The sequence below is a fragment of the Physeter macrocephalus genome, chromosome 10, assembly GCF_002837175.3.
Source record: "Physeter macrocephalus isolate SW-GA chromosome 10, ASM283717v5, whole genome shotgun sequence".
NCBI classification, from domain to species: domain Eukaryota; kingdom Metazoa; phylum Chordata; class Mammalia; order Artiodactyla; family Physeteridae; genus Physeter; species Physeter macrocephalus.
The window spans coordinates 86,402,776-86,427,516 of NC_041223.1; positions in this window are offsets into that span (position 1 = coordinate 86,402,776).

The following is a 24,741-nucleotide window of genomic DNA, read 5'->3' on the forward strand; positions in this document are numbered from 1 at the left end:
ATGGATGTACATTGCAAATTTAGCCTACAAATTAGGGAACAGATATTCATAGAAAATATTTATTTTCTTAAAACATTATTTATATCATATTTCCTATCCCACAATGATCTGCAAAAAATTGAGTTATATACAAATGTATTAATTTAACTGTATAAAGTCCACAAAATGGTTACATTAGAGTCAACACTTTTGCTTAAATCTCCAGATTCTCTTTCAAAACTATAAGGTAAGTTTATTAACTTTAGTAGAATAACATGAGTATTTGAACGTGTGTGAACCTAAGAAAATATTTATTTGCAAAAAATAAAAATGGACAAAATTAATTTTAGTACATGTAAATACGTTTGTCATACAAAATTAGTAGTTGCTACCTATTGATATAAATTAAAGTCTGTGTAGATAACGCAATGTGAGTACTGATTTTCAATGCTGTATCACTGCAGTTCACATGTAACGTGTCTCTTGCTATCTGGAAAGATCTGACTATTTTATTATATGCATCAAGTTCTGTTACGTCATGTGGTGTTTTGAAAAGAGCATTAGCTTTGATATTAGACAGTTGAAACCTCAGCTCTGTCACTTACTGGTGGCAGAGCGCCACCGATTCCCTTTGATGAGCTTCGGTTTATTTGTTCATAAAATAGAGTTGCTGAAGGGTTAGTGTGAGTGTGCAGGTATGATAAACATTCAAATTACTTCTGTGCTACAGTGGTTATTTCTCTGTTTTGGGCTGTTGTCCATTCACTGTTTTTTACATTTGAAGCAACAGCTGGTGAAGCTCATTGGATGCTTTTCCCTAATCTCCTTCCACGTCCAACTGGACTTGCCAGTCATGATGGAATTGCTATTTTGGAATATCTGCTTGTCTTATGGTAAAAGTCATATACTTGAGAAAATGTATAATAGAAAGAAAGAACCGGACATCAGTACCAAAGACCTGAGTTTGCATTGTGTGCCTATAACCTAAGAGGTGTGTGGCTTCTCTGGGCCATGGTTTCCTCATTTGCAGAATGAGAATAATAATAAGTGTCTTGTTGCCTGATGTTATAAGAATCAAATCAGAGATGGTTTAAAAAGGCTTCTTAAACTGAAAATTCATCTGGTTATCTGATTCAGCTGGTTATCAAGTAATGGTTTCATTTTTGTAGAAGGATTGAATGCTGGTTATATTTTTTACGTTCTCGACATACTTTCTCATAGTCTTACAGTGGCTCTTTCAAAATGGCTGGCTGCAGTTAGGAGACATCTGTTCCCTAGCAACGGCATTTCCTGACTGCCCTCTGCAGCATCACAGCTTCTGGACACAGGTACACACTACATGTCACAGTGTAGGAGTTTATTCACCTTCATCAAACACATATGTGGAATTTCTACAGCTTATCGAATGAATGGAAATTCAATGACCATGACTCAGGAACATGCATGGGTTAACAATTCTTAAACATTTTATTAGACATTTGATTTTACCTATTTGTCAAGTGTAGTAATTTATTTTTTGAACTGATGTCTCCTTTGTTTATGACAACTATTATTGCTTATCAGATTACACCTAAAGTCCTTGAATTTCACAGGCATCTACAAAATTGTGTTTTCTATATTTCTGGGAGACATTCAGCCTTATTAAATATATTAGTGTAATAATAGTAGTAGTCAAAGCACAGAGTTTTATTTAAGCTAGCAAATAATGATGCTTCACAATAGACCTATAAACAGGCCCTTGATGATTAATAAATTTATTAATGGTTATTCTGGTTATGGAAACAAGTTCAAATTGGCTTTTAGCCTAATGTTAGCTTTTAGTTTTATTAGGTGTCAAAGTGAATAGCTCTGCTCGTATATAATTTCAGTTTGTTAGGCAAAGAGAGCCCTCACATAATTTCTTTAGTGTTTTTAATACTTGTAGTTCTTAGATTCTGCTGAAGCACGTTTTTATCAGAATGACTATGTAAATCATTGAAAAGGTGCAGGCATTTGGAATAATCAGATATTTCTCAGCAATCTTACCTGAAAATAGAGCTGTCAGTTCACAGTAGAGCTAATCAGTTTGTGGATATGTTAAGTGATGTAGGACTGGCTGACTGTTGCTTTGGAATTGTTTTTTGTTCTTTTCCAAAATCTTTGAGGCAGTCATGATATCCATTTTTTTTTTTTTTTTTTTTTTTTGCTGTACGCGGGCGTCTGACTGTTGCGGCCTCTCCCGCCGCGGAGCACAGGCTCCGGACTTGCAGGCCCAGCGGCCATGGCTCACGGGCCCAGCCGCTCCGCGGCACGTGGGATCCTCCCGGACCGGGGCGCGAACCCGCCTCCCCTGCATCGGCAGGCGGACTCCCAACCACTGCGCCACCAGGGAAGCCCCATGATATCCATTTTAAAACCTGGTGTAATACTGGAGATAAGTAATACCTTGAGTTTTGACATTTGCACTTTCAGATCTTCTGTTGTGGCATTAGGAAGATAGATGGTTCCTTAATGCCTACAATTCAGGATATTAACTTTAGTTTCTAAAAAGAGAAAATAGCTGAAGACTAAACTCATCTATAGTCTATTTCTCTTTACTCAAGCCATTATATAACTTTAAAAAATAAAATCTTATTATGTGTAGAGTCTTGTTTGTCACATGGCACTTAAGAAGCATATGTGTGCAAATTATTTTTCCTGCCACCTACTGTGATATTATTCCCCGGTGCTACTTCAGTAACAAAGTTGTTATAAGGAGTAGAGATTTGGGGAGAGAGAAGGTTGAGAGAGGAGGGTTTCTTTGCAAGTAAATTCTTAATACAGGTTGTGTGCAAAAACATTTCAACATTGCTATATCCATGCCTGGAACACAGGAATATAGATCTCTTTCAAATGAGCAGTGCCAAATATGAGTTTTCACCAGAAACTTCAGTACAAAACAATACGCTATCCAACTAATAAACACTTGTTTTTTAGAGAAACTGACAAAAGTTATAACAAAACAATTTCTGGCCATAACCATTTGAAAAGATGTGTAATAACATTGTGATTTAGAGAAGTATAAACTTAAAAATAGCTATGTAACACATAGGATTGATAAAAAATGTAAAATTCTGAAATTATCAGGTATTGATGAGGTTGTTTTGAAAATAACTGTTCTCCCACAGTGCTGGTGGGGATGAAATGACTGCAGCAATTTTAGAGGCTGTAAAATAACAGTGTAAACCCTCTGACTAGCAATTTCAATTCTGAGTATCTGCCAGAGATTAGCACATCTGCCGAAGGAGATATCAACAGGGATGAATTGTAAACAAATTAAATATTCATCAAAAGGGAGAAGGATAAATACAATGTGGTACATTTTTATATGAAGAAACAATCCACCATGAGCAACATTCAGCAGAAATAACCAGCTGCAGAATCAGACCCCTACAGAGATGAGAGGTACTGGAAGAATGAGATAAAGAAAATAAATGCAGGTACTGTGTTGAAAGAATCAAAGACAGAATTGAGAGTATCATTAAGGAATGAGCCTCCCCAAATTCACCAGGTAGATTTAAAATAAATTAATGGGATTTCTGGAAATCACAATAGTATAGTAATGGAAACAAAAGCAAATTATTACAGAATTAAAGATGTAATTGATAAAATCAAAGTGCAGAAGAAATTATTCATAATAAAACTACAAAACAAAGAAATGGAAAAAGTGAAAGTGAGGTTAGAACACATAAAGATTAGAGGCGTCCAGTGTCAACGCATTCCAGGAGACAATAAGAGGTAAAGACCTATGTTACGTGAGACAATAGCTGAATTTTTCCCTCAGAATTTACTAAAGACACAAACGCTCAGAACCAGAAAAGCTCACACATCTCAAGCAGGATAATGAAAAAGAAAAAAATCCACACCTAGACAAATTGTAGTGAAACGGAAGGATCCAGGAGACAAAAGAACGATCTTAAACCCAACCAGAGAAAAAAGACTGATTACTTACATATTGACTGTTAATGCCCCCAAAACAATGGAAGCTGAAAGACAGTGGTAATAATACTTGTCTGTGCTGAGAGATGGTAATAAGTCATAAATGTAAATTCAGAATACCTTTCAATAAAGACACTGGAACAAAGGCATTGTCAGACAGCACATATGGAGAGATGCCATTGCCATGTCCCTCTCACAAAGCTCCTCTCACTACAGGAACTTTTCATCTTTCAGGTGTACTTCAGGGAAAAGGAAAATAATTGCGGGAAATAGGTCTGGGGTACAAGAAGGAAGTGTCAACATATAAAATGAAAATTGGTGACTAAATTGAAGAAACACTACTTGGATAAAAATAATAAACATGGAATTTGTAGGGTTAAAATCAAGCTAGAATTGAAATCCTAGAAAACATCATATAAGTTGAGAGTACGGTGATATTAGTTTGAACATTCTAACCTGCTTTATATTTTTTCAGGAAGAGGGCAAAGGTGCTGATCATCACTGAACTTTATTCAGAGTTAAATGTGTCCATAAAAATATCTTGGATGATCACTAACAGAAAATAGAATAATGAAATGTGAGAAAGCAAAAGTCAATCCAAGTAAAGCAAGAGGATTGTTAAAGAGTAAAGAAAAAAGGGACAAAATTAGGTGATAGAAGTGAATGGAAATATATAAAATTCATAATCATTGTAAGTGATTTCAACTCTCCTAATAAAAGATAAGCGATTGTCAAAAATCAATTAAACTAATACTTTCTATAAGAGACGCGGCTAGAACATAAGGGCAGTGAAAAGCAGGCTGGACGTAAAAGAATGGAAAACCCATATCAAGGATAAACCAACCTAATAAAGCTCTTGTAATCACATTAATACTGTACAAAATAGACTTTAAGGCAGAAATCTTTAAAGGGGAGAAGAGGGGCACTTTGTTTTTTAAAAAAGATTCAATACATTGAATTGAAGATAGTTTTGTTTTTTTTTTTTTTTTGTGGTACGCGGGCCTCTCACTGTTGTGGCCTCTCCCGTTGCGGAGCACAGGCTCCGGACGCGCAGGCCCAGCGACCATGGCCCACGGGCCCAGCCGCTCCGCGGCACGTGGGATCCTCCCAGACCGGGGCGCGAACCCGTGTCCCCTGCATCGGCAGGCGGACTCTCAACCACTGCGCCACCAGGGAAGCCCTGAAGATAGTTTTGAATTGAAAATAGTTTCAATTTACATGTGCCCAATGATATAACTTTAAAATACATAAACCAAAAATTTATGTAATAGAAAGACCTACCATGATAGTGGGAGATTGTAATACACTTCTCTTAGAAAGAATTAAGTCAAATTATTAAGATAAAACAGGAAGGATTTAAGAAGACTCAGACAGCTCCATAAATGGATTTGACTTAAAACTATTGTATTAGATTAAACTGCATATCATATTACCTAAAATAAACACAAGGATAGCTGTATAAATCTAAAATATGGCTTCCACCATCTTAAGGGTTTAAATTTTTCTCTGTAAGTTGATGTTTGAGCCTGGTTATAACGCAGGACAATGTACAGGTAGGGCTGCCGTCATGAGAACTGTAAAATCAGTAGATGAGCTTGATTTTAATCATTTTAATTCTTCTTTGTCTTTTCACTTCAACAGTTTTACTTCAGAAGTTGTCTTCGTATTTGTAGTATCTCATCCAAGATTTAACAAAGAGCTTGTCTTAAGTAAAGTGGTAAATTAGGGAAAGTTTGGGTTTGTTACCTCTGACTCGTTTCTTTGTCCTTTTGCTTTATCCCCTATCAGTACCTCTCCTTTCTGCCTTGATTTTCACACATCATGTGAAGATGGTCACAGGTTCAATTCCTAGGTCTGATGCCAGTAGTTTACACCTTCTTTCAAACTGAAATCAGTAGTTTTACTTTTCTCCAGAGTGTATGCATTTCAAATGTATCTGTGATGGTAGGAAGATCATTTGTAACCTCTGAAAAAAATTTCAGACATTAGATGGGAGAGGGATTTTAGAGAAGAAAGGGTGATTTCTAACACCTCTCAAATAATACTCTGTTGTGGATATTTTTCAGCCAACAGTTGAAAGCAGCTTGGCTTTGGGGTTTAGACAATGCGAAAGAGGGAATCAGGCTACTTCCACTTGCATAAATACTTTTGTTAGTATTCAACAGTATTTTGTGGACTTGAAAGAAATAGATTGCCAGATATTTCTCCAGCAGTGATAGGTTTATTTGGAATCCGCAGAGAATTGCAATTCAGGGTCTGCAATCATGGCAAGCCACATGCAAGTCCCCATTTGACAAGGGAAGGAGAAGCATTTTGCAGAGAGGTAAAGGAGGTTGGGAGGGCTATAGTAAACAATTTATGGCTTTTCATGGACTGAGTCATTTCCAGGAAGAAGAGGAGTCTTTCTTTTTGCCTGTTGAACTCTGCTACACTTGTAGGGCACAAAAGCTCCCCCTTCTGGCCTCCCAATTCAACTTAATTGAGGTTTCTGTTTGTTAATTTTTTACATTTCCCCTCTTTGATCAAGATTGTTCTCTAAAAGCATTGCTGATCAAGAGTCTGTTTTTCTAGTTTCAGCAGTTTTTTGTCCCTCAGTGTCAGGAAGGACCTTTTCTAGGTGTAGTATCTTATGTCAAATGGCGAGTGCATAGATTGGAAACCCATTGATGTCACGTTCGAGTAACAAGGAGGGGTAGGGACGGAGAACTGTCAGGTACTTTTTATCTAAAGTCCTTACGTTGTCAAAATCATAGACATTGGAGATCATCTGAGCTGTTATATCATCATCAAAGAATTGTCAACAAACTTCCAATAGGCTTGGTCCAGATATCCTGGGAAAGTTGTCTCATCACATGTCATCTGCTTCAATTCTGGGAAATCTAAAATTTCAGGTCACCAAATGATATGCAGGTCCAGTCAGGGTTCAGTGCTTTCTTTTGATGTGTCCTGTGAATCTAAGAATCCATTCCTTGAAGTTTGGTGGTACAAGGGTTAGTCAGCAGTACCTGATAGGGCCCTTTCTAGTAAGATTGAAGAAGTTTCTTCTGGAGCTGTCTTTTCCAATAGATGGGATCTCCAGGTTGTAAGGTGTAACGCTTAAGGTTTTTGTCTTCTGAGGGTGAACTGTGAAAAGATTGCTCTACTAGAGAATGGTTATTTTTAATACAAGCTATTACAACTTTGCAATATTGGAGTATTTCTCCTTTTATCAGTTGCGGGTCGAAAGAAGCAGGAACCAAGTGCATTGGGTATCTTATGAATACCTCAAAGGGTGAGGGTTTATAAGTTACAAAATGGGTGGATCTGAGATTTAAAAGGACCAGTGGCAATGCTTTTGGCCAAGATATTTGGAGGGTCTCTACAAACTTTGCCAGTTGAGTCTTAATAATACTGTGAGTGCATTCAACTGAGCCAGAGGATTGAGGATGATAAGTACAATAAAAGTGTCATAGGGGCTTCCCTGGTGGCATAGTGGTTGGGAGTCCGCCTGCCGATGCAGGGTACGCGGGCTCGTGCCCCGGTCCGGGAAGACCCCACGTGCCGTGGAGCGGCTGGGCCCCTGAGCCATGGCCACTGAGCCTCCGCGTCCGGAGCCTGTGCCCCGCAACGGGAGAGGCCACCACAATGAGAGGCCCGCATACCGAAAAAAAAAAAAAGAAAAGCTTTTAGGGCTTTTGCTTGTTTTGCGCTCCCTTTCTACAAGAAAATCAGGGAACAACAAAATTCCATAAATTCTTTCATATAAATTATTGACCAGCTTTTAGGGTAACCTTTGTTATGCTAGAGTTATCTGGTACAAATGCACTTCCTGTAAACAAAACAGAAAGAAATGGAATCCCTAGAGTCACAGCTTTGGTGCAGGCACGTGCTCCGCAACGGGAGAGGCCACAGCAGTGAGAGGCCCGCGTACGGCAAAAAAAAAAAAAAAAAAAAAAAAAAAAAAAAGTGTCATAAAACTGGCCAAACAGCATACATTTGTTTAAGTACTTGGCCAGTAAAATGAGTTTCTAGATCACTATAAAGTTTGCGAGGAGTTCCCCTGGTAGGGATAATTTTTCCAAAAAGACTTTGGCTACAGAAAAGACAGTAGTCTGTCTGCAAGAGAAGGCTTCAGTCCAGTCAAAAAACATATAGATCATGACTAAAACATAGTTATATCCATGAGTTGGTGGAAGTTGTGTGAAATCCATTTGCTGAACCTCAAATGGTCCGTTAAGCAGTATAAATTGTCCAGGGGCAGTACTTGTACTTCAGATTGTACTTCTCATACTTCAGACAAGTGAGGCAAGTGAGGTAGGCACTTTTTGCAGCCTTGTTAATGTTTCCTCACCAATATCGATCCATGGAGACTACCGTTTTGTCAGTAGACCAATGGTTTAATGGATGTACAATGGTGAGGAATGGAAATTTTAGAGTCTCCATTAGGACCGAGTTATTATTTTGTTCAAACCAGAGCTTTCTCTTTTTACCAAACCAACAATTGTTAAATTTCCAGTCTTGTTTTCTTCCTTATCTGAGGTCAATGGCTGGGCTTCTCAAACAAGTTTTTCTAGGTTATCTTTTGGGAAAATATCCTTTTGGACCATGAGAGAGGTTCGGCTGCTGTTGGTCATTTTAAGGGCAGCATGCCTTGTGGAAATAACAGCAAGGTGAGTTCCCTTAGCATCCAGAGAGTCAAGAATAGAATACTCTGGAATCTTAATAATAAAAATAATCCAAAATATCAAGTAAAAGTATTGCATTCAGTAATTTCTGCACATAGGGGCCATTTAAAATTTTATTTCCATCGGAAGTAAGGAAGCCATGTTGCTTCCACAACATTCCAAGATAATGAGCTACTCCAAAAGCATATCTACTCTCAGTATAAATATTAGTAGTTTGTCCTTGGCTAAAGTATAAGCCTGGGTAAAACCATATAATTCAGCCTGTTGGGCTGTATTAGCCATAGGTAAAGATGCTACTTATCAAAAGGAGTTACAATAGCATAGTCAACACAATATTTGCCATTGTCACCTTTTAAATAAGAACAACCAGTGAACCATGAGAAGTCAGTGTTACTCAGAGCAATTTCCGGTAGTTCATCACAAGGAGTCAAGAAGTGATCTGCCAGAGTTAAGCAGTTGTGAGGGACTTAGTCAGTGACAGAGAGGAGAAAAATAGCCAGGTTAAGGGTTATTAAAATGTACAAAAGTTATGTGAGGAGCAGTTAACAAAAGGACTTCATAGGAGGTGGGGCAGCTGACTGAGAAATGATGAGTGTGATGAGAATTCAGGAGAGTTTCTACTGCATGAGGTACAAACATGGTTAAAGGGATTCCACAATGATTTTCTCAGGGGGCCTAATGGTTCTAAGGGAATCCTCTTGCCACAGGGTCCAGTTGCTGGCTCTACTACCCCATGGGTCAATAGTGGTCCCTGTGTTTTTAAGTGAATACCTCAAGGGCATTACCTTCCATTTCACATAAAAAAAGGAAAAAGGGAATCTGATAATTGAGATGCCATGGGGCAGGTGGGTTCATCAAACTCTCCTTTAAGGCCTTGAAGGCTATGCTATCTGGTTCTTCCCATAAAATTGGGTTGGGGCTGTTATTGTTGGGTAAAACATACAGAGGTATGGCCAGAAGAGGGAAATTTGGAATCCAGTTTTGGCAGTAACCAACTAGCCTGAGAAAACCTCAGAGTTGATGCTTAGTTTGGGGGTTTGGTAAATTTAGGACACCATTAAGCCTATCTGGATATAGGTATATCCCTTGTTCTGATATCAGAGGCCCTAAATATCAAACCTGGGTTTGGGCAAACTGTATTTTTTCCTTGGTGACCACATGTCCTTTTAAGCTAAAAGTTTTTTAGCAAGTGGATGTTGTCTTCCTGTGAGGGTGCTTGAGAAGGAAAGTAAAGAAGCAAATCATCCAAGTATTGCAAAAAAAGTAGAACCTCTAGGGAACTTTATATCATCCAGGTCAGCCTTCAGGATTTGCAAGAAATAAGAAGGATTCTCAGTAAAACCCTGAGGCATTACTCTCCAGATGAATTATTTTTCTTTCCCAAAGAAAGCAAAAATGTATTGGCTAGCTTCATCAACTGGAATACTAAAGAATGCACTGTATAAATCAGTTACAGTAAAGAATTTGCTTCTAGTGGGAATGGATGTTAATAGTGTATGAGGGTTAGAATCAACAGAGTCAAGGGATATCAATGTTTACTGCTTGGAGGTCCTGAACAAACTTCCACCCTCGGCCCTTAGGTTTTCTCAGTGGTAAAATGGGAGTGTTATAGGAGTAGTACATGGATAATGAGGCATTGAGCCTTGTAATCTTCTATTATGGATTTTATGCCTTGAAGGGCTTCTTTACTTATAGTATATTAATTAAGTTGGGGAAGAGGATTTGAAGGGTCTGTTTGAATTTTGATGAGAGGGACGATATGAATTTTGCCAACATCAGTTGGAGATTTTGCCCATAAAGAAAGTAGTTGCTGATTCAATAGGGACAGATGGTCAGTGTTTTTAAGAATCCGCTCTAGTACTTTCAGAAACAAAGTACTAGTCAAGTACTTGACAACAAAGATGTCAAGTAGTAACTTACTTCACCTGGTTGGTTACTTTGATGACTACTGTCAAATTTTAGGATTATTTCCCCTTTCTGGGAGAAAGAGATTCTGGCATGATACTTCTTTAAGGAATCTCAGCCCAATAAATGAGGAGGGACAGAGGAATTAAGGAGAAAAGGGTGAGTATCTCTCAAAGAGCCTAAACAAAAGGGAATAGGCTCAGAGACAGGAGCCTCTGGAGGTTCATTAGAGATCCCACTATTTGAAGTGTTTTAGTACTCCGAGGAAGGGGCTGCTTTATAGTAATGGGGTTGAATACTGAGATTGCAGCTCCGGTATCAATTAGGACTGGAGGAGATTCACTGGCAATCTCAAGAAATGTTTCTCCAAGCTGAGTAAGAGGGAAGCTTGGTTAGAGCCCCTGTTGGAGCCCATCACCGAGAATTGGGAGGATGTTGAAAAGCCTGATTAGAGGGCTGAAAGTGTCTAAAGCACTATATATTTGTTACAATCTCTTTTCCAATGTCCGGGTTGGTTGCAATAATAGCAGAAACTACGGGAGTTTTGGTTCTCTGTAGGAGCCTTCATTTGCTGGAGTTGAAGATGAAGAATTTTGGCAGTCTTCCTTTGTGATGACAAAGAGCTGGTTTGCCAAATTAAATCTGGAGTGAACATAGTTTCTTATTTCATCCTTGTCCTTTTTATTAGAAGGGAAAGGTCTTGTTCCAGCTCATTAATCAACATAGAGTTAAAAAACTACTGGTGGAATCAACGTCCGAAGGAAGATTACAATTTTCTTTAAAAATAATCTGAAGTCGATTGTAATAATCATAAATGGGTTCATCAGATTTTTGTGTGTAAGCCTAAATTTGGTTCTAATCAACAGATTTTGGAAAAGCCCTAGGAATAGTTCAGTGAAGTCACCCAGTGATTACTTGAGCCTTATAATACTGTAAGTTAGCAGACTGGTCTCTTGGTTATAATTCTAGATACTTTTTAGGATTTTCCCAATTAGCAGTTTTCATCCACTGTTGGGCCTAGTCCTCACTGATAAGCATAGGAACTAGCTGATATAAGTCAGATAATCCAGGTTGATGTTTTAATGACCATATTAAATTCCTCAGCAAATCTGTGAGGTTCTTTAGTTACTTTGGGAAAATCTTTGATTATGGCTCACAGTTCAGATTTAGTCCAAGGAATATAAGAAATCAAGAGTTTAGCATCTGGATCCTTAGAAGGCTTAATTTTAAAGGGACAGGTTCTGGCAAGTTCAGAGGAGACAGGAGTGGAGAGCGTTTCAGAGAAAAGGAAAAGTCTGGCAAGAGAATTATTATGAGGGGATTGAGGGTATAGAGGAGGCATAGGTGGTGTAGTAGGGAAGGAGGAAGATGGTGCTAGATATAGAGCCTGACACAAAGAAGCCACAGAAGAAGAACCTGGGGTTTTGGAAGCCATTTTATCTTTTTACTTGTTTCCTTGCCTCGGGTACACTTAAAATCTTATTTTGCAGAGAGGCAATTTTAGACTCCTGATAATGTTCGGAAGCATGAAAATACCAGTTGAAATAAACATTCCATTAAAGTCTGGAAAATTTTGAGCTATTATAATCCAATTTAGTTTTAAGGAGATTAATTTTGGGGATTTCAAAAAATTCCCCATGATGGCCATTTAAAATTCCAAATTGGCTTTGGTCAGGTCAGTCCATTTAGTTAGAAATGCACATGAGGAAGGGCCATGGTTTTTAAACATAAAATCAACTGGAGTCCCTGTAGGTGGGACACCCTCATAATATTTAGATAACTGGAACCTCTTTTCTCAGAAGTTTTTCTCTAGAGTGAAAGAATGATTTTCTGACAGCTCAAACAGCTTACAGTATAAAAAGTTCAATTTTAAGCAGCCTGCAAGCCTGAATACCAGCCAATTCTAAGGAAAGAGCTTGGTCCCGGATGAGCCAGGCTGAAGGCTTTTTCAGCCAGTTTCAAGGGAACAGCTCCTTCCAAAGGAATAGGCTGAAGTCTGAAAAAGTGTGCCATTTCTGAGAAGCAGTCCCTGTTCCGGAAGAAATGAGCTGAAGACATTTTCAGCCAGCTTATGTTGAAACAGTCTGATCTCAAAATAAGGCTGAAGTGCCAAACAAATACTTGCACACAGAACAAGACCTTAACCAGAAAGACATAACCTTAAAATAGACCCCAAATAAAACTTGGAAAGCTTCAAATGCAAAGAGGGCATGAACTCAGATCCAGCAGAAATATGTACCTTCAACCCCCAGGGTCTGCAAGAAAGCAATGAGTAACATTGGGCTCAACATGGGTACTGCACCTGTTTGCTCAGCAGCCCTGGAACTATCAGGAGTCTTCTCTGGTACCCATACAGGCCACTAAAATGTTGACCTCAAATAAATAGGCTGCCAGATATTTCTCCAGCAAAGATGGGTTTACTCGGGATCCGCAGAGAATTTCAGCTTGAGGTCTGTAACCATGGTGAGTCACCGGCAAGTCCCCGTACAGCCAGGGAAGGAGAACGCTTTTATAGAGGGGGAAAGGGAAGTTGGAAGGGCTGTAGTAAACAAAGAGTCCATGGCTTTCATTGACTGAGTCCTTGACAGCAAGGGAGTCTTTCTTCTTCCTGCTGGGCTCTGCTCTTCAGGACATGAGAGCCCGCCTTCTGATCTCCCAACATATTTAATTGAGGTTTCTGTTTTTTAATTTTTTACTGTTCAACTGACTTTATAACATTTTAGAAAATCAGATTTTAGATTTTTTGCACCATATAGCATCTCCTTGTGAAATTTATAGTAACTCAAACAGAAACTCCCTCTGGCTTCACATGACTGAGCATTTGATTAAAGTTACAGAAACTGAAATACCAGGCAACTTCTTCTAGCTCCATATGGAACATCTGCTGAAGGAAGCCTTTAGAAGTCAGACAGAATTGAAATGTCATGCTCTAGGGGAAATATACACAAGACAGAATTAAATGATGAACATAAAGGGCAGAGCTCATAAGAGCTCATAGGCTACATGTAAGCCTATAAGTTACTGGCTCAAATGTGGAGACTTCAGGAACCAACAAAGGAGCAGGGGGTTGTGGAATTGTTTGCTTGTTTGCATTAGCCTAATACTGTGTAGAAATATCTAAGTCTGGGTGTAATAAAATTGCAGGTCATATAAAGGCTTTAAAATAACTAATAAAATACACTGTAATTCAATTTTTAGATTTGTTTAAATGTTAAAATAGTAAATACATTTCAAAAATTCATATGAGTAAAACGTTATTATATGAAGAAAAACTTTGGCATATAAATTTTCATAATTCATGAAAAAGTCATTATTTGATTTAATTTAAAGTTAAAGAACTTTAAAGAGATATTGATAAATAGAAATACATAAAATATTCTTGCTTAATTTTCAGCAAATCTATAAACATATAACTGATAGTGACAATTGGGGTGGAAATAAATATTTCCAAAGAGGTGTGTTACTATATTACTTAATCAATTAAGCTAGAATTTTTTCGAAGTTAAAGAAAAAGTATATTAAACTTATTGAAATCATAAAGTAAATGATTGTTGGTACTTTCCTATTTTTGTAGAAGAATTTACTGATATCATTTTGGACCAATACCAATTTTATAACTACCAACATTTGTTATAGCTGAATACACAGTTGGTAGATCACAGGTCAAATTAATAATTAATGATTGTGTCTTCCTCTCTTATAAGTTAACAAGACAATTCCCATCAAATTAATCAAGTTTGGTGTTAGAAATGATGTTCTTGGTCATTTCTCAAAATAACCATAAGTATTACATTTTAAATATTCAAAATTATTTAAATAATAGATTTTGCAATTGTTTGATTTATATTTTACTAGTAAAATATTCTTATTTTTGGCTTTGTCTATTCAATATGAAATACTATATAAAATCAAAATTCCAGTGCTTGGTACTTGACAGAATAATAGAAAAGTTGAACATGAAAGACTGAGGTGTCATATAGCAAAAAGCTATGAAAGGGAAAGAAATCTGAAGAATTATGCTTTATGTTGTGTTGCAGTTGTACCACCTGATGAAATTCATATGGTTCATTAATTTCAGCAAGAGCTACAACACGAATAAAGATTTAAGAGATTGTAGAGATATTAGCAACTCATTGGATAACAGAAATATGTTTTCATAAAAGGCTACATCTGAAAGACTTTATTTCACATATATGCTTCAATAAAAATACTCATACATACTCGTACAGAAGTTCATGTTTGGCTTACAGGACTTCTCAGTGATTTGTGCAGAGTTTAGAGCTAACCAGTGGGAGAGACAGGTGTCTCTCCTGTTGCCGCTAGAAAACCATGGTGATTGAGTGACTAGATGAAACTTAATTACCCTTTTCAGTCCTTAAGGATTAAGCTTTAGGACCTGGATGTTATTTGCTAGAATGAACTCTCAGGTAATATTTTAGAATACATTTCTGCATTGAGATTAGGTACAAAAATTGTTTTTTTAGGCATTCTTCTTTCTTCAACTCCCATAAATACCTGAACTTTGTGATTGCCTATCAAGAAATAAATAGAATAGATAAACAGTAAATTCAAGGTCCAGGAGAAGAATAGGGAAATTAAAACTTTTGCCTATGCACTATTGAAGTAGAGGCCAAAATGTTGAATCAAAGTAGGATGTAGTGTTCAAAGGGAAATGTATACAGAGTAAGAAATATAGAAAATTAAGCCTATCCATGTAAGATGATTTAAGAAAAAAACCCAAAGAGTCAGTGACAGAAAGATGTTGAAGCCACTGTTGCAGCCCATGCAGTTAATTGACTGTAGCATTTCAGGTATGTGGAATTCAGAATCAAAGCTAGACAGAGGCTCACCTCTCCAGCTTTCCAGAAGTTTGTAGAATAAAGAAATGAAAAAAGCATAATAAAATCACAAAGTACAGTATATCACCTGTGTTTTGGCTTCTTAGTGATGTTGAAAGATGAAACTTTCTTTCACATAGAACATTTCCCGTACACAATAATTTGTATAGTTATTAGGAATTAGATGTAATTAGCACTTGTCATTAAAATATATCCCAAATTGGATCTATCAGTTCGAGTTAAATTGTATTTCACTTAGAATTTATAACTATGTGTTACTCCATTTCCATAAAATGGAAAGCAGATAAAATCTGGAAGATTTGAAGTACTTATTAACTTTTGAGTTGGTTAATTCTTTAATGAAGTTAATGAGCCTAGGAATTTATATGATGTTGGGGAAGGTTCTAAAATGAATTTTTGTAGACTTACTCCAAGTCAGTGATCACATTTTAAGAAGCAATTCTTTCATAGATATAAACCAAACAAAACATATCATTTACCTAAGCTATTTATCAGTGGTAGGCCATATATATATATATTTTTTGGGGGGGCCACACTGCATGGAGTGTGGGATCTTAGTTCCCCGACCAGGGATCGAACCTGTGCCCCCTGCAGTGAAAGTGCGGAGTCCTAACCACTGGTCCTCCAGGGAATTCCCTAGACTAATATTTTTAATTTGACAATTTTGCTGATTACTTTAGTACAAAAATGACTCACTACCATTAAATTTTTAAGAAAGAAAATCAATTCTAATAATGTATTCCTATATGAAATTTTATATGGTTGCAATCATGTCTTCTTCCCTTAACTCAAGATTTGGGGAGAATATACAACTCAATCTAAATCACTGGGTTAGGGACTGTATTTGAAAGAAGGTACAATTTTTTCCTTATCACTTATAAAATTATTATCCAAATATACACCTAGCTAAATTTTATTTGGAGTTGAAAAAAAAAGACATAAAATATATAAGCTGGAGGGATCCCTGTCGATTTAGATACTGCCTGATGATGCAGTACCCATGGGTCTGCATATAAGCATGTTAGTGAGAAGGGAAATGAGAACCAAGTTTGCACATTTCTCCTGTCATAGCAACTCTGATTGGCTAGCAGAGCACTTGACTACATTGATTCATTACTTGTACTTATATGACCAGTGCCAATAGGAAGATTACCATATTGGCGGTACGAAAACACTCAAGTATTTGGTTTGGATGTATATATTTAAATATTTCTAACAAACTCTTACTTCATTTGTTTTCTCTCTTTACCCTAATTACTGCCCCATATGTCTCTTGGGGCTGCCTCACCTAAAACCGTATGAAGCCTGTACTTCTGATTCTGTGTATTATAATGTAATTTTAATATGGAGAACCAGATGTTTTATTTCTGCTATGTCACTGCTATTTTTGATGTTAAGTAAACCTGTTTTAAATCTCTTTTAAAAATTAGGCCATTCTGGATTTCTTAATTTTTTTTAAATCAAAATGGACTTTTCTCTTGTTCTTTATCTCTTTGCTTCTTTTACTTTCTGCTTTGATCTAATTTTCCTTTTCTTTTTTTTCACATTTACTATGGTTTGCTTTCTCTTTTTTATTTCTGAGGGGGTAAAATGCTCAGAGGGGCTTGTTTCTTTTCTAAACATAGTTTTCTCTTCTTTCTTTGCCTAACTCTCCATTTTCATGGCTATATCAACTTTATATTTTCCTACAAACTATTCTGGATAATTTTTCTCCTCCAATACTGTACTAGTTATTTATTGCTGTATAACAAATTTCCCCTAAAATCGTCAGGTAAAACAACAATGACCATGTATTACCTCATTCCATTTCTGTAGATTAGGAATTCAGGACAGTTTAGCTGGGTGGTTCTGACTGGGAATCTTTCATGAATTCCAGGCAAGATGTCAGTGGAGGCTTGACTGAGTCTGAAGGATCAACCTCCTTACTAGTCAGGGTTCTCCAGAGAACAGAACCAGAAGATTGTAAAAGAAAACTTATTATGAAGAATTGGCTCACGTGATTATGGTGGCAGAGATGCCCCATGATCTGCTGTCTGTAGGCTGGACACCCAGGAAAGCCAGTGGTGTAATTCAGTCCCAGTCCCAATGCCTGAGAACCAGCAGTGGGGTTCGATGAGGTAAATCCCAGTCCAGTGGTAGGAGAAGATGAGATGAGATGTCCCAGTCTAAGTAATGAGGCAGAAAAAAGGGACAAATTCCTCCTTTGTCTGCCTCTTTGTCTAATAGAACCTCAACAGATTAGATGATGCCCACCCAGATTGGAGAGGGAAATTTAATTTACTGAGTCCACCAATTCAAATTCTGCTCTCATTCAGAAACACCCACATAGACATACTCAGAAAGAATGTTTACCAGATATCTGGGAATCCCTGATGTAGTTAAGCTGACACATAAAATTAACTATCACAACCAAGGAGGCTCACTCATATTTGACAAATTAGTTCTGGTTATTGGTGGGAGGCCTCAGTTCCTTGTGATGTGTTTTTCTCCAGAGGGTGAAGTTCCTCATGATATGGGCACTCATTTCATCCAGGTAAGTGATACAAGAAAGAGCAAGGTACAAGCTGCAATGTCTTTTGTGGATTAGCCTCAGAAGTCACACTATTGGTTACCCAGGTCATTCCATATCGGTGTAGTAGATACCACACAAGATATGAACACCAAGAAGCAAGAGTCATTAAGAGCCATCTTAGGGGCTAGTTACCATAAATACACACACTATATGATTTTTTCTCATCTCATCTCTGATCCTTTGAAATTTTTCAGAGATAATTTTTATTGAACACTCACCTTCCTTTTCTTTCTAAATTTCATCTCCCTATAAAAACAAATCTGTGTTTGCATTTTAAGATTTTGCAGTTGGCTGAACATTCACTGTTATCCTGTAATTTGGATTGCTCAACGTATCACATTTTTATGGAAAGTGTGATAAAGCCATGTTTGCATAAAACCACCTTTTAACACAATTTTTGTAACCTTTTCCTGTCAGCATCATTATGGACTATTCTAACAATGCCAGCATGTTCTAATTGTTTCCCACTGTAGCTGCTCAGCTTTTCTCTACCTGACCACTAGGCTGTCATTATTATTATTACCATAGTGTACTCTGGAAGCATTCTTTAACAAAAAGCAACCCAGATTCAGCTTGCTTTTTCCTGGCCAAAATCATTGAATCAGCTATTATTCAAGGAGTTCTGGTTCCTTTTAGTAGAGAAAAGCATTAAAGGCCAACATATAGGAGCCAGAAGAGCACATTTGATGGCTTCAAAGGAGTCCTGGAGGTAAGTCCATTGTTGTTTGATGTTTATGGTTTCTGTTTTTTGAAATTTTAGATTCTGTGATTATGTTAAAAATGGTTACAATCATGCTTCCACTTAAAAAAATAAGTTTCTTAACTGTATATAAACCCTAGAAAGAATATATATGGATTTGATTTCACATGCAAGGGGCGGAAAGATAAGAGGCAAGAAAATGAGAGAATAAAAATGAGATGACACGTACAAACCAGAGAGATAATGACCAAGGGGAGGGTGAGCTGATAATTGCTGATGTCTCACTTGAAACTTAAAACATTTTTAGATGAAAGTCATTTAATTATGTGTGTCTTGGGTAAGAGGAGTTTGGAACTCCATGCCTTTCTTTTTGAAGCTACATGTTTTGGAGCATTCCTCCATTTTCTATCAAGATAGCCATCCTCAGTTTCATGGGTAGTCTGAGTACTTTCCTCCCCCTTGTGAGTCTTAGTGGTTGGGAGCCGTAGCTCTGAACTGACTCCATCATGTGGAGCTATGTGACCTTAAGAAAGATATTTAAAGCCTTGAAACTTCAGTTTCCTCATTTGTGAAATAGGAATAATAATAACAGCCTCATGGTGTTTTAAATATAAACACAACATATAAAAGGCATTCAATTAATGTTGAAAGAATGATAATGTGTTGTATGTGTTATATTTTGTATGTGTTATATGATCAAGGGATTAGCATAGTTCCTGGGATCTAATACATACTGGTTTAATGCTAGCTTCTTATTATTAACCCAATCTGACTTTTTTTTATTACAAAAAACTTTTTGTTAGCCTTTTTTACCCCAACAGAGTCCTTCCAACAACCTAATGCTTTACATTGTGGACATGAAGAACATCGCTGAACATGCATTAATAAAGCTAAATAAAATTACTTGGTTGAGAAGGCAATGTGAATAATTGGAAAGGAAACTGGTTTTGGAGCATATTTATGAACTGTGTGACTTTGGTTAAATTATTAAACCTTTCTAAGACTCATTTTACTGAAAAAAAGGATAGAAAAAAACAGGATAATATCTATGATTAGTATTGTAGTATGGATTAAATGAGTAGCCACATTGTATAGAAATAATTATTGTTATTTTTTCAAAGAATGGCCACTTCTCTATATAATCACCTCTCCATTATGCTAAACTTACCAGAAACTATAACCCCATTTCCCAACCTCAAATGCTAAAGAATCTGTGTCCTGTTTGTTTCCGGTGATCTGTTCAGTGACATTTGCTTTAAAGTGAGGTTGATTTCTATCTTGGTTTCTGTTTTACCAGTTTAACTTTTATTTTAAATAAGAAAGCTAATTTACATGTCTCAGACATTAGGTTTCATTAATGTTTATCTGTAAGACAAGTAATGTGTTATTACCGTTTAGGAATTAAGGGATTCAAATGATTATAGCACACATACAGAGGGTGATCCTCTCATGTGAAGATGTTTGGAGACATTGTATTAGCGTTCTTCTATTGACTAACGTTTATCATTTTGGTGAGGCCCACATAAAGGCCATGTTTGGAATAACCCAAAGTAAAAATTACATGACTTGAAAGGGGATCTAGTAAGACCCCCATCTGTTTACAGACAATGAAACAAGACCAGGAGTTCATGTCATGTCTGCAGTCCAGGGGTAAGTTTTGTAGAACAATTTATTTTCAGTCTTGAGGATTTTTTGGCTTTGCTGTATTATCCATATACTGAGTACGCTCAAGCCCTTTCTCATGAACAGTCTTGTGCCGAGGGGGGTAATGTTAGAAAAAAAAGAGGGAAAGACGACAATAAAATGCATGTTTTATAAAACAAAAACAAAAACACAACAGCACTCCTTTTTCCTATTTTCAGCAGATATTTAACTTCATCAGTTATTTCAGAGGTTACCTTCTACTAATGTTAGGACTTAAAGAGAAGGAAGAAAAAGATAGGCTTATTTATTTTTAAAAAAATAATTGGCCAGGTGTGATATGAGACAATTAATCCTGGAAGATGCTGACTATAGCAGAACACCTGAGCATAAGAACAGCTTCTGAAATTTCACTATGGGGAATATTTTTCAAGCACCGGATTCTTACTGTCCTTATGTTTTGGCCTCAAGCTGATGATTAGCTAACAGAGGAAAACTATTTTTTTCTTGGAATAGTTTTGCACAGTTAGGAGCGTAATGGGTTCTACACCTTCCCCAAAGCATTAAACATTACTCACTGAAAGATACAGAATGTCAGGCTAGATACCCCACTGATTTTTCTAAGTTTAATAGTTCTTTTATTTTGATGGTAATTATTCCTGGAGGACCATTAGCATGTACACATGAGGGTTCCAACGAACCATAGTGTTATATTAGCTTCAATGCCCTTCTAGCTGAGGGAAGTAAAGAAAAAGTGAAATGAGAAATATATGAATGTAACAGTCTACAAAATACCATACTAAAGGACATGAAATTCATCAGAACTGCTTATGGGTGATATAAAAAAAATAAAAGTTAATAAATACAATTTTTAAAAAACTAAGTAAAAAAATGATTAAAAAGTGGTAACAGTAGCCCAGTATAGCCCTAATAGTAGCAACCCAGTGTGCAAAATAATGGTAGCCCAGTGTAGCAAAACTCGGAAAGGATATCATAAGAAAAGAAAATGATAAAGTCATATCCTTCATGAATAAAGATGCAAAATTCTTCAACAAAATATTAGTAAATTAAATCTAGCAATAGAAAAAGGCATAATACATCCCGACCAACTGAGATCTATTCCAGGAATATAAGATTAGTTTAACATGTGACACTTAGTCAATGTAGTTCATAACATTAACAAAGTAAATTAGAAAAATCATATGGTCATATCAAAAGATGCAAAAAAGTTGTTGATGACATCCAAAAACCCTTTCATGAAAAAACACTCCATAAGGGCTTCCCTGGTGGCGCAGTGGTTGAGAATCCGCCTGCCGATGCAGGGGACACGGGTTCGTGCCCCCGTCCGGGAAGATCCCACATGCCGCGGAGCGGCTGGGCCCGTGAGCCGTGGCCGCTGAGCCTGCGCGTCCGGAAAAAAAAAAAAAAAAAAAAAAAAAAAAAAAAACAAAACAAAAAAAAAACAAAAAAAAAAAAAAAAAAAAACACTCCATAATATATGAATAGAAGGAAATTTCAACCTGATAAAGACAGCTGTAAAAATCCTCAAGTAAACAGCATACTTTATGAACACTCTTACAACTTCGATTCTACATGGTACTGGAGATCTTAGCTGAAATGATGGGAAATAATACAATGAGAAGCATAACTATTGTGTGAGAAAAAGTAAACCTCTCTTTATTCACAGACAATATGATTATGGATATTGAAAGCCAAAGTATTAGAACTAACACATGAACTCTGCAAGATTTCAGGACACAAAGTCAAATATAAAAATAATTTGTGTTTCCTTTTACTGGTAATTAATGAGTGGAAATAATATCTTAAAATGATATTTACAGTAGCATCAAAAACCAAAATACTTAGGGATAAATCTTATAAAAACTTTGTAAGGCCTCTACCCCAAATCTGCAAAACATTGAACAGAAAAATAAATGAAAATCTACATTAAAAAGAAAAATTGATGGTAGAAATAGAGGGAAAGATCTGTTAGAAGAAAATTTGCAGTTAAAATTGAAATACATGTATTTGATTAGGGGACACCAAAAACAAATAATTTTAAAGTATTATGAGATCAAAATGAGATAGATGATGAATGTTTACTAAACAAAACATGGAAATAAGGAAGCTCCAAACTCCAGTAGTAGGATTATTAAGTTCTTAAAAGGCCTACAGAGCATCCTACACATAGTTAGCAACAATTGTTGCTTATTAAATAAATAAAAGAATGAATAAGACCTTCTGTTGTAAGAGGCACTTCCAACTCCCCAGCTTTGGAAACTCTTAAAAGAAATAAACGCTCAGTTTATTGAATTTCTATGGTGTATATTCAGATGTGCTAGATCCATGACATGTGTTATCCTTACAACAATTGTATGAGGTAAGATTTATTACTCCATTTAACAGAGACACATACAAACAACAAAATGTCTAAACAACAGAACTGAGAGGCAAAGTTTACCAAAACATAGTCCCAACCATCTTTGAACTGAACTTAGAGAGAAGAAGAGAATGAAGCAAATCTTTCAGTCTCATTCATGCTGATGAGGAAGAGTAAAAATAATGCAGAAATATATAGAAGTAAAGAGGTTAAAACAAGCCTGCTTTTTAAAAAGAGGTTATCTAGCAATGGAACCCTAGAGAGGATCCCAATTCTCCGCCCCAAGGGTGGCATCTGCTTCTCATGCAGTGAGTTAATTCTAGTGGAGAACTGAAGATGCTGAATATCATCCTTATCCCTAAATGGGACTGGGTGGGGTGGGGAGAAGCTGGCACTGCTGACTGAGGTTGGGTTGGGGGATCTGAACATGGGAAGAACTGATAAAAGGAGAATAACTGCTGCTGATCAGAAAGTTTCCCCTTTAGTCCATTTTGCATATTTTCTAATTTATCTGGTGACTTGATGACCTATTTCTACTTCTTGTAACCCCATTTTACTCTAGGAGTGTCATTTAATAGCATTTCAAGAATTTTCCTACTCATTCCTTAATAGTTCTTTCAAATGTTGTCTATTCTTGTGAACTGACCCCTAACTCCCCAAGATTTGCTATCCCCTCATTGGTGTTTCTTTTATACAGCTTATGCAACACCTTGTTCCAAATAGTTCAGAGTTCTTTCTCTTCCACCAGCTTTTGAACACTAGATGAGAGGGTATCAAGGTTGTCTGTGTTATCCTAGTGCCCAGGATATATTGTGGCAACTGTTCTAATATTAATACATATTTTAAAATGAATGAATGAATAACTCATCATGGGAGCAGTTTTTCTGCTTCTCTAAAACAGATGTTTTTTGTGTGTGGAGGGTCATTTTCATACATGTAATATACTTTAAGTTCCAAATACAAATCTAGCAACAGCTAGTATTTATTGAGCCAGGAAGTATGTTAATCACCTTGAGGACATTACACTTTGAATTTTCACAATGAGCCTATGAACTGGTGATAATTAGCTCCATTTTATAGATGAGAAAACTAAGGCTAGAGAGATTAACTAAATTGCCCATGATTTTCCAACCATAAGTGACAGTTAGGACTTAACAAGATATACAAAAGATGTCACTGTGGTAAGTTAAATCTTCTGGACTCTGATTTATGCCTTACTGCTAGGACTTTTCAGCTTTTATCTGCTGATTTTGTTGGGGTAGCTTGTCTCCAAAGATGGCAACTATCACTAACTTCCCTCTCCATTGAGAAGTGAGATCTATTTCTTCACCCCCTTGAACCAGGGCTGGCATACCTTTTTTTTTTTTTAACATCTTTATTGGAGTATAATTGCTTTACAGTGGTGTGTTAGTTTCTGCTGTATAACAAAGTGAATCAGCTCTACATACACATACATCCCCATATCTCCTCCCTCTTGTGTCTCCCTCCCACCTTCCCTATCCCACCCATCTAGGTGGACACAAAGCACCCAGCTGATCGTCCTGCGTTATGCTCCGGACGCGCAGGCTCGGCGGCCACGGCTCACGGGCCCAGCCGCTCCGCCACACGTGGGATCTTCCCGGACCGGAGTACGAACTCGTGTCCCCTGCATCGGCAGGCGGATCCTCAACCACTGCGCCACCAGGGAAGCCCTACGTCTGCATCTTTATTCCTGTCCTGCCCCTAGGATCTTCAGAAACATATATATATATTTTTTTTTAGATTCAATATATATGTGTTAGCATACGGTATTTTTCTCTTTTGGACTTACTTCACTCTGTATGATAGTCCATCCACCTCACTACAAACAACTCAATTTCGTTTCTTTTTATGGCTGAGCAATATCCCATTGTATATATGTGCTACATCTTCTTTATCCACTCATCTGTCCGTGGACACTTAGGTTGCTTCCATGTCCTGGCTATTGTAAATAGAGATGCAATGAACATTGTAGTACATGACTCTTTTTGAATTATGGTTTTCTCAGGGTATATGCCCAGTAGTGGGATTGCTGGGTCGTATGGTAGTTCTATTTTTAGTTTTTT